Source organism: Schistocerca nitens, chromosome 6 (genome assembly GCF_023898315.1).
Source record: "Schistocerca nitens isolate TAMUIC-IGC-003100 chromosome 6, iqSchNite1.1, whole genome shotgun sequence".
NCBI lineage: Eukaryota > Metazoa > Arthropoda > Insecta > Orthoptera > Acrididae > Schistocerca > Schistocerca nitens.
In genome coordinates, this window is record NC_064619.1 from 244866090 (window position 1) to 244876848 (window position 10759).

Consider the following 10759-nt stretch of genomic DNA (forward strand, 5'->3'; position numbering starts at 1 on the left):
GGAGAATGTCTCATCTGCTCCAGTGCCCGCACAATTGCATATAATTCTGCGTCAAAGATGGTAAATTCGGGAGGCAGTCTGACCTTGAGGACACAATCCGGAAAGACGACAGAGTAACGAAAGGAGTCACCCTGCTTAGACCCATCTGTAAAAACAGCTACATGATCATGGTGCTCAGATAAAATGGCAGAAAAGACTGCATTAGAAATGGAAGCAGGAGCGCTATCTCTCCTGTACACACCAAATCTAAAATCACTCTGGGCTGCTCCAGTAACCAGGGTGGCAGACGGTTAAAACCCAGGACTTGGGGTTGCACTGGAGCTACATCAAGTGACTCCAGCACATGCTGCACACGGATCCCAAATGGCATCGTGGCTTGTGGATGGTTGGAAAATAGGCACTCCAGATGTGGACGAACAACAATATGGTGTGCGGATGAAGTTGGAGCTGCGAGGAACTTAACATACTTGGCTCCCCATGAGCAGCTGGCGCCGGATGGTAAGAGGCGGTTCCCCCGCCTCAGCACAGAGGCTGGGTATGGGACTGGTCTGATAAGCACCCGTGGCCAGCTGAATTCCCTCATGGCGGACAGCTTCAGTGATCCACAAAGAAGAGGGCCTCACTGACCTGTACACCGTGCACCCGTAGTCCAGCCGTGAGCGCACACAAAAGCCCAATAAAACTGGAGGAGAAGCACCCTGTCTGCTCCCCAAGATCTGTGGCTAAGGCACTTGAGGATGTTCAGCACCTTCAGGGTTTGGGCTTTTAAGTCTCACAAGTGTGGCAACCACGCCACTGTGGAGTAAAAAATGAGGCCCAGAAACCGCACTGTGTCTAAAATGTAGGATGGTGTCCCCCATCTTCAGGGCAGGCAAATTAAAAAGACGACGAGAATGATTAAAATGAACACACACACACACTTATCAGTAGAAAACCAAAAACCCGTCTCTGCAACCCACTCCTCTAGCTGTCGCACTGTAAGTTGCAACTGATGAGTCACCGTTGCAACACTGGAGGAGGAGCAGAAAGCAGCAAAATCGTCCACAAATAAGGAGCACTGTACAGGACTCCTTACCGTAGATGTAATACTGTTGATGGCTATGGCAAAGAGGGTAACGCTTAAAACACTGCTCTGAGGGTGCTCAAATCGATCAGAGAGTGTGGCACCAACTCGGGTCCGAAAAAATCACTGAGGCAAGAAAGACCGAATCTATACTATAACATATTCAAAGCCAATCAGAATTGAAATGTATCCTATGGGCTGGTTTTCTTGTTAGATGCCCATTTGTATTGATTTTTTAAGAAAAATTATCCATCATAAAATTACCACACTAATATTGGTCAAAGTTGTTGTTGTTGTTGTTGTTGTGGTCTTCAGTCCTGAGACTGGTTTGATACAGCTCTCCATGCTACTCTATCCTGTGCAATCTTCTTCATCTCCCAGTACCTACTGCAACCTACATCCTTCTGAATCTGCTTAGTGTATTCATCTCTTGGTCTCCCTCTACAATTTTTACCCTCCACACTGCCCTCCAATGCTAAATTTGTGATCCCTTGATGCCTCAAAACATGTCCTACCAACTGATCCCTTCTTCTAGTCAAGTTGTGCCACAAACTTCTCTTCTCCCCAATTCTATTCAATACCTCCTCATTAGTTACGTGGTCTACCCACCTTATCTTCAGCATTCTTCTGTAACACCGCGTTTCGAAAGCTTCTATTCTCTTCTTGTCCAAACTAGTTATTGTCCATGTTTCACTTCCATACATGGCTACACTCCATACAAATACTTTCAGAAACGACTTCCTGACACTTAAATCTATACTCGGTGTTAACAAATTTCTCTTCTTCAGAAACGCTTTCCTTGCCATTGCCAGTCTACATTTTATATCCTCTCTACTTCGACCATCATCAGTTATTTTACTCCCTAAATAGCAAAATTCCTTTACTACTTTAAGTGTCTCATTTCCTAATCTAATTCCCTCAGCATCACCCGATTTAATTTGACTACATTCCATTATCCTCGTTTTGCTTTTGTTGATGTTCATCTTATATCCTCCTTTCAAGACTTTGTCCATTCCGTTCAACTGCTCTTCCAAGTCCTTTGCTGTCTCTGACAGAATTACAATGTCATTGGCAAACCTCAAAGTTTTTATTTCTTCTCCATGAATTTTAATACCTACTCCGAATTTTTCTTTTGTTAACTTTACTGCTTGCTCAATATACAGATTGAATAACATCGGGGAGAGGCCACAACCCTGTCTCACTCCTTTCCCAACCACTGCTTCCCTTTCATGCCCCTCGAGTCTTATAACTGCCATCTGGTTTCTGTACAAATTGTAAATAGCCTTTCGCTCCCTGTATTTTACCCCTGCCACCTTCAGAATTTGAAAGAGAGTATTCCAGTCAACATTGTCAAAAGCTTTCTCTAAGTCTACAAATGCTAGAAACGTAGGTTTGCCTTTTCTTAATCTTTCTTCTTGGTCAAGGTATGATTTAATAAAGGAGATCATGCATGCTGTCGTTAAGATGAGTGAGTAAATGCTGTATGTGGCCACATGTCTTGCCTGTTTAATAAACACTAACTTTCACTTTAATTTAACTCCCAATAATGCTTCAGCAGCGTAGTTTTAACCATTATATTTCACTCCTATAAAGACTGCAACCATTTCAGACAGTAGCAGAATTACAGATTTCTTTGTAGTGATTGAAATACACTCTGCTCCAGCAATGAGAATTAATTTTCTTGGCTGTAAGAAATTATATCCAATATAGGTGAACATAGGAGTATTGACAACTATGTCAGCCCAGTTTGAATCCTAGGACTGATTGCTATGGATGGACTTAAAATGTCACATATTTTGCAGTCATAACTGTTGCTGTGTCTGGGGTGGGGGAAGGAGGAGAGAAGTAGGGTGCAAGTAATAGGCTAAAGGTGTTAAGTCTTTGGGTTTATGGACTTAGGAAGCATGTGGAAGGGAAAAGTGTGGGGAGGGGTAGGGGTGATTAGAGAAATGGATTCTGGGGAGATGTTCTGGGATGGGCCCAAGGATTTGAGGAATGACTGGAGGTCCTGCTGGATTTCTGGAACAGGATCACCATGGCAGGTTTTCTAGGTGGATGAATTGATAGCTGGTGGAGTCCTTCCCCCAGGTAATCCTTGCGGTTCAAGACTACAGTGGCGGTGCTTTGTATGCAGGTAGGATTATAAGGTCGAGATCAGTTCTTAGGTGATGGATTGCCATTTTTTCTTCCAATGTAAGGTTAGTTTGCATGTTGAGGGATTTGGGGAATGAGGGTGAGGCAAGGTTTGAGGTTAAGAAATTCTGGAAAGTTAATGAGGTGATTTGGGGGCAGTGGTGGTGGATCATGGTTCGATGGAGGAGTGAACCGAGTCAGGCAGGGTTCAACATTGGTCTAATTGGTAGGGTTGGGGGCAAAAAAGTGTTTCCATTGTAGGGACCAGGAGGAGAGAAAGTCTTTAAAAAGTCCTGTGTGACTGAATTTGTGAATGGGGCAAAAGGTGAGGCCTTTGGAAAGGACTGATATTTCTACAGAGCTAAGGCTTTTGGAGGAAAGGTTCATGACTGTGTTTTGGGTCTGTGTTTAGGTTCTGGATTCTGTGTGTTGGTGGGAGGGAGTTCTGGAGGGTGGTGTAAATGTAATAGGTCTGTGAGACAGGGTTTGTCGGCTATGAGGGGTTGTGGCAGAGGTTTGGTGGTTGTTGTAGAGTTGGTGGGCAGTGGTAGTCCAAGGCAGGAGTAGGAAGTGAGCAGGGTGGAGAGTTTTCTGAGGTGATGTTGTGGATGTTGCTGTAGTTCCTGGAGGGCAAGAGTTTCAATGTGTTTTACGGGATCCAGGAATTTGCGATTGCATAGCAGGAGAATTTTATGGATTGAGAGAAGGTATTGCAAGGAGGTTTGGGCTTGATTAATATCCTTTTGTACGACTATGTTTGTGAGGGCTAAGGATTGGCAGAATCTGAACAGATTGAAGGTCATTGTGAAAGGAAGGGTCGCAGCTGAAGATGGGTAATTTAATGATAAGGCCATTTGGGGAGATTCCATGAGCCAAGCAACAACACACGAACTGTATGTGGGACTTGGTTCTGGCTAGGGATAAGGAAACTTTTCTGTATTGACACAGATGGAAAGAGCGAGGAGCTATGGTGGTGGAAAAAATGTGAAAAAATACATGAATAACGTAGAATTACATCCGAAAAAATTCGCGGAAAACACCCAAATACTTGAGAAAAATCGTGAAGAGGATGACACGGATGAAATAAGGGGAAACAAGAAGAAATCTGAGGAAGTGCTTTGATAGTGAAAGGCGAAAAACCAACTGAAACTGGCGTGAAGTAAAAAAAAAAAAATTATATATATGCTGTGACTTACCAAACAAGAAAGCGCTGGTAGAGAGATACAATAAAAAACACACAACACACACACAAATTTCAAGCTTTCGCAACCCAAGGTTGCTTCATCAGGAAAGAGGGAAGGAGACGGAAAGACGAAAGGATGTGGGTTTTAAGGGTGAGGGTAAGGAGTCATTCCAATCTCGGGAGTGGAAAGACTTACCTTAGGGGGAAAAAAGGACAGGTATACACTAGCACACACACACATATCCATCCGCACATATACAAACACAGGCAGACATATGTAAAGGCAAAGAGGTTGGGCGGAGATGTCAGTTGAGGCAGAAGTACAGAGGCAAAGATGTTATTGAATGACAAGTGATGTACGAGGGGCGGCAAATTGAAATTAGCGAGGTTGAGACCTGGTGTGTAACAGGAAGAGAGAATATATTGAAGGGCAAGTTCCCATCTCCGGAGTTCTGATAGGTTGGTGTCAGTGGGAAGTATCCAGATAACTCGGACGGTGTAACACTGTGCCAAGATGTGCTGGCCATGCACCAAGGCATGTTTAGCCACAGGGTGATCCTCATTACCAACAAACACTGTTTGTCTGTGTCTGTTCATGCGAATGAACAGTTTGTTGCTGGTCATTCCCACATAGAAGGCTTCACAGTGTATGCATGTCAGTTGGTAAATGACGTGGGTGCTTTCACACGTGGCTCTGCCTTTGACCGTGTACACCTTCCGGGTTACAGGACTGGAGTAGGTGATGGTGGGAGGGTGCATGGGACAGGTTTTACACCAGGGGTGGTTACAAGGGTAGGAGCCAGAGGGTAGGGAAGGTGGTTTGGGGATTTCATAGGGATGAACCAAGAGGTTACGAAGGTTAGGTGGATGGCGGAAAGACACTCTTGGTGGAGTGGGGAGGATTTCATGAAGGATGGATCTCATTTCAGGGCAGGATTTGAGGAAGTCATATCCCTGCTGGAGAGCTACATTCAGAGTCTGATCCAGTCCCGGAAAGTATCCTGTCACAAGTGGGGCACTTTTGTGGTTCTTCTGTGAGAGGTTCTGGGTTTGAGGGGATGAGGAAGTGGCTCTGGTTATTTGCTTCTGTACCAGGTCGGGAGGGTAGTTGCGGGATGCGAAAGCTGTTTTCAGGTTATTGGTGTAATGGTTCAGGAATTCAGGACTGGAGCAGATTTGTTTGCCATGAAGACCTAAGCTGTAGCGAAGGGACTGTTTGATATGGAATGGGTGGCAGCTGTCATAATGGAGGTGCTGTTGCTTGTTGGGGTGTTTGATGTGGACGGATGTGTGAAGCTAGCCATTGGACAGATGGAGGTCAACGTCGAGAAAAGTGGCATGGGATTTGGAGTAGGACCAGGTGAATCTGATGGAACCAAAGGAGTTGAGGTTGGAGAGGAAATTCTGGAGTTCTTCTTCACTGTGAGTCCAGATCATGAAGATGTCATCAATAAATCTGTACCAAACTTTGGGTTGGCAAGCCTGGGTAACCAAGAAGGCTTCCTCTAAGTGACCCATAAAGAGGTTGGCGTACGAGGGGGCCATCCTGGTACCCATGGCTGTTCCCTTTAATTGTTGGTATGTCTGGCCTTCAAAAGTGAAGTATTAGGATGAAGCTGGCTAAGGTAATGAGGAAAGAGGTTTTAGGTAGGGTGGCAGGTGATCGGCGTGAAAAGAAGTGCTCCATCACAGCAAGGCCCTGGACGTGCGGGATATTTGTCTATAAGGAAGTGGCATCATGTTACAAGGATGGTTTCCGGGGGTAACAGATTGGGTAAGGATTCCAGGCGTTCAAGAAAGTGGTTGGTGTCTTTGATGAAGGATAGGAGACTGCAGGTAATGGGTTGAAGGTGTTGATCTACGTAGGCAGAGATACGTTCTGTGGGGGCTTGGTAACCAGCTACAATGGGGCGGTAGGGATGTTTGGGTTTGTGTATTTTAGGAAGTAGGTAGAAGGTAGGGGTGTGGGGTGTCGGTGGGGTCAAGAGGTTGATGGAGTCAGGTGAAAGGTTTTGTAGGGGGCCTAAGGTACTGAAGATTCCTTGAAGCTCCGCCTGGACATCAGGAATGGGATTACCTTGGCAGACTTTCTATGTAGTATTGTCTGAAAGTTGACGCAGTCCCTCAGCCACATACTCCTGACGATCAAGTACCATGGTTGTGGAACCCTTGTCAGCAGGAAGAATGGCGATAGATCGGTCAGCCTTCAGATCACGGATAGCCTGGGCTTCAGCTGTGGTGATGTTGGGAGTAGGATTAAGGTTTTTCAAGAAAGATTGCGAGGCAAGGCTGGAAGTGAGAAATTCCTGGAAGTTTCGAAGAGGGTGATTTTGAGGAAGAGGAGGTGGGTCCCGCTGTGATGGAGGACGGATGGGTGCGAACTGGAGTAGAGAGGAGAAGGGGTGGGGACTGTTTGGTAGGGTGAGATACAAGATTGTGTGGCACAGGAAAGGTGCATGAAAATACGGGAGAATGACGCAGGGCGAGTGATCAATTTAAAGGTATAGGATAAATGATATCAGTGGGAGTCATGTGGGACATCATTGTGGTCTTGTAGCCATCTGTTGTGCATGGCTGAGATGGTTGATACAGTGTGGCTCATAAGTAGAGTGTTCAATGCAATTTATCAGGTGACAAAAGAAACAAAGTAAAGGAGGACAGACATTGAGTATATTGATGCATTAGAAAACAGTAAGAAACCATTCCCCACCCTTACGCTGCTATCCCTCCCAGCCTCTTCCTTACCCCCACCCGGTTGGCTCTCCCATCATGCACTGCTGTTTGTAGTCTGGCTTCAGCTGCTAGAGACTAGTGTGTGTGAGAGAGAGAGAGAGAGTTGCTTTTGCAGGAATGTGTGTGTGTGTGTGTGTGTGTGTGTGTGTGTGTGTGTGTGTGTGTGTGTGTCTCTTGTTGGCCAAAAGCGTATTGTGTGATGTCTTTTTGTTGTGCCTATCTGTGATTCAGTATCTCTGCTATATGGTGAGTTTCAGCTATCCTGTTCTTAATATTGTTACTGTTTATAGTTGAGTTTAACTCCCAATGCTGCACGGGGTAGCCATGTAGTCTGAGGCGCCTTGTCATGGTTCGTGCGGCTCCTCCTGTCAGAGGTTCGAATCCTCCCTCGGGCATGGGTGTGTGTGTTGTCTTTAGCAGAAGTTAGTTTAAGTTAGATTAAGTAGTGTGTAAGACTAGGGACTGATGACCTCAGCAGTTTGGTCCCATAGTACCTTACCACAAATTTACAAAAAACTCCCAGTGCACATTACTCCCTTTGATGTTCTTTTGTTTTTCAAAACCTCTACTGATATTCTCTAAAAAACATATTCCCTTAGTGTATCCCAGGCTGTTTAAATGGAAACCTCCATCCCAGTTATATTTTACTACATAATTATTTTGATACAATTGTAAGTTACGCTGTCCCAGAAACTTGACATTTGCAACAAGAAAGTAGTCTCCTTAGGTTTCATTTCATGATTATATTTGATGCAGTGCTGGGTGACAACTGATTTGCTTTGTTGTTTCAGTCAGGTGTGTTGCTGATGTTTCTCGCCTCTTTCTGCAATAGTGTGCCCATACAAGACATGTTTTATTGGCACAGCATGCAGTACCCTAAAAATTAGGTTTTGGGAACCTTTATTGCCTGTAACATAACAAAGAGGATTTATTATCTATGTTGACAGGAGTGAAATACACCAGATGCCAGAGTCTACCAATCTTTCCAGAGATTGGGCTAGCATAAGGTAGATAAGTGATTCTTGGCTTCTCTTTATCTGTCTCAGTCCCAACGCATTCATGTGAATTTGTGGAGATGTGCAGACAGCACATTTGCAGCTCCATTCGTATTGTACTATTGCACACCATCTCAGTTACCTGCAGCTCCGAGATGTGAATACTTTGATCAATTTTGAAACAGTATCTCACTTAACAAGAGTCCCACTTACTCAATCGCTGCAACTAATTGTGGAAAAATTTGATGATTGTTTCACTTACTTTTTTATGCAAGTTATGACATATATAAGTTATATTGTCTGCCGTAGCAAACCAATTTGTGGAACACTTTGAAACAAGGGCAGTAGAAATAAAAAAATCTTGAAGTATTAACTGAACATTTAAACTCTGTCCATCCTAACATAAAATTCACGCCGGAACTTGAAAAAACAGACAAGCAACCATTCCTCAACATGTTAGTTAAGAAAAAATTGGATGGCTCACGACTCTGGTCCATAAAGATTTAACCCTTTCATTCAAAGAGACCTGCACTAAAGGATTACACCACCTGTAAATAGTGTTTTGTAGGAATGGGTTCTCAGATCATCAAACTGAACAGGTGTTGCAGTCAAAATCAAGAACACCTAAGAAAGAAGTTGAGGCTAAGATGGAGAAAAAGAAGCTAAGAATTGTATATCTGCCTTATGCAAGCCCAGTATCTGGAAAGATCAGTAGCCTCCTATGGAAACATGGCGACGGAGAAAAAGAAGCTAAGAATTGCATATCTGCCTTATGCAAGCCCAGTATCTGGAAAGATCAGTAGCCTCCTATGGAAACATGGCATTCAGTGCATTTCACTTCATTCAACAAAAATAGAAACTCGTCTTTTTTATGTTAAAGACAATCAAGGTGTCCAAAAGGCAGATGTGTACAGTCCTGCATTCTGTGCAAATGTGACCTGTCTTACACGGGGCAGACTACCTGAAAAGCAGAGGAGAGATGCAAGAAACATTAGTGATACAGCCGACTAAAACAATCAAGCGAATCTGCTGTTGTCTAGCAAAGCATCAAATATAACGGTGAAGTGAAATACTAGGAGACCAGTATCATGATGCTATTGCCAAGTTTCTGGGATGGCACAATTAAGTATTGTATCAAAAGAAAGATACAGGAAACTGTAATAAACTGGGATGGAGGTTTCAATTTACACAAGGCTCAGAGTCCACAAATATAGCCCAGTTTGCGCAGGGGCCAACGTCCATAGGGCCTTCTGATGGATAGCTTGAATGAGCACCATCTTAAGTGATGAACTCCAAGTAAGGTACTGAGGCACAATCAACTGTACATTTGGATTTTGGAGAGGGTAGAATACCATATCTATTAATTACAAGAGTAGCATTCACCATATCAGATTTACACCAGTGCTGTACTGTGTCATCAGGTCTGCCACAGATCACCACCTATCCTGCCTTAGAGTGCGTGCAAGCCTCCAATTCCTATGTTCTATGATGAGATATGGATGTCCAACTTCTTGTGGTCTACTTGTGGTTTCAGGATTCTTCAACCATTCTGCACAGATGCTGATGACAGTAGCATGTGAACAGCTGACCAACTTTGCCATTTCCAAGATGCTTGCTCTTAGGTGCTGGGCCAGAACAATCTGGCTTTTGTCAGAGTTGCTTAAGTTGGCAGATTTCTGGATTTGCACACTTATCATAGCTAGAATGACTCCCCAATAGTCTTTGCTCTGCTCATATATTTCTCCTATCGTGTCACGTGTCGTCAGCTTCATCAGGCAGCATACAACCTCATGGTGAGCAGTGGTCATAATGCATAGCCTCATCAGTGTACATCCACATCTATACTTGGCCAAACACTGTGAAGTGCTAGCAGGTTGCTGTGGACGAGCGGTTATAGGCGCTTCAGTCTGGAACCGCGCCACTGCTACAGTTGCAGGTTTGAATCCTGCCTCTGGCATGGATGTGTGTGATGTCCTTAGGTTAGTTAGGTTCAAGTTGTTCTAAGTCTAGGGGACTGATGACCTCAGATGTTAAGTCCCACAGTGCTTAGAGCCGTTTTTTGTGAAGTGCGTGGCAAAGGTTATGTCCCAGTGTACCAATTATTATGGCTTTTTCCTGTTCCATTCACATATGGAGCACGGGAAGAATGATTGTTTGATTGCCTCCTTGTGTGCTGTAATCAATCTAAACTTGTCCTCACAATTCCTATGGGAGTGATACATATGGGGCAGTAGTACATTGCTAGAGTCAAAATTTGAAGCTGATTCTTGATACTTTGTTGGTAGGCTTTTTCAGGATAGCTTATTTTCAAGAGTCTGCCATTTCAATTTTTTCAGCATTTCTGTGGCCCTCTCCCATGGGTCAAACAAACCTGTGACCATTTGTGCTGGCTTTCTCTGTGTACGTTGAATATCCCCAATTAGTTCTATTTGGTATAGGTCCCACACACTTGAGCAGTATTCTAGGATGGGTCAAACGAGTGATTTGTAAGCAGTCACCTTTGCAGACTGGTTTCATTTCCCCAGAATTCACCAATAAACCAAAGTATTGTATCTATATCTAAAAAGAAAGATGATGAGACTTACCAAACAAAAGCGCTGGCAGGTCGATAGACACACAAACAAACACAAATATACACACAAAATTCAAGCT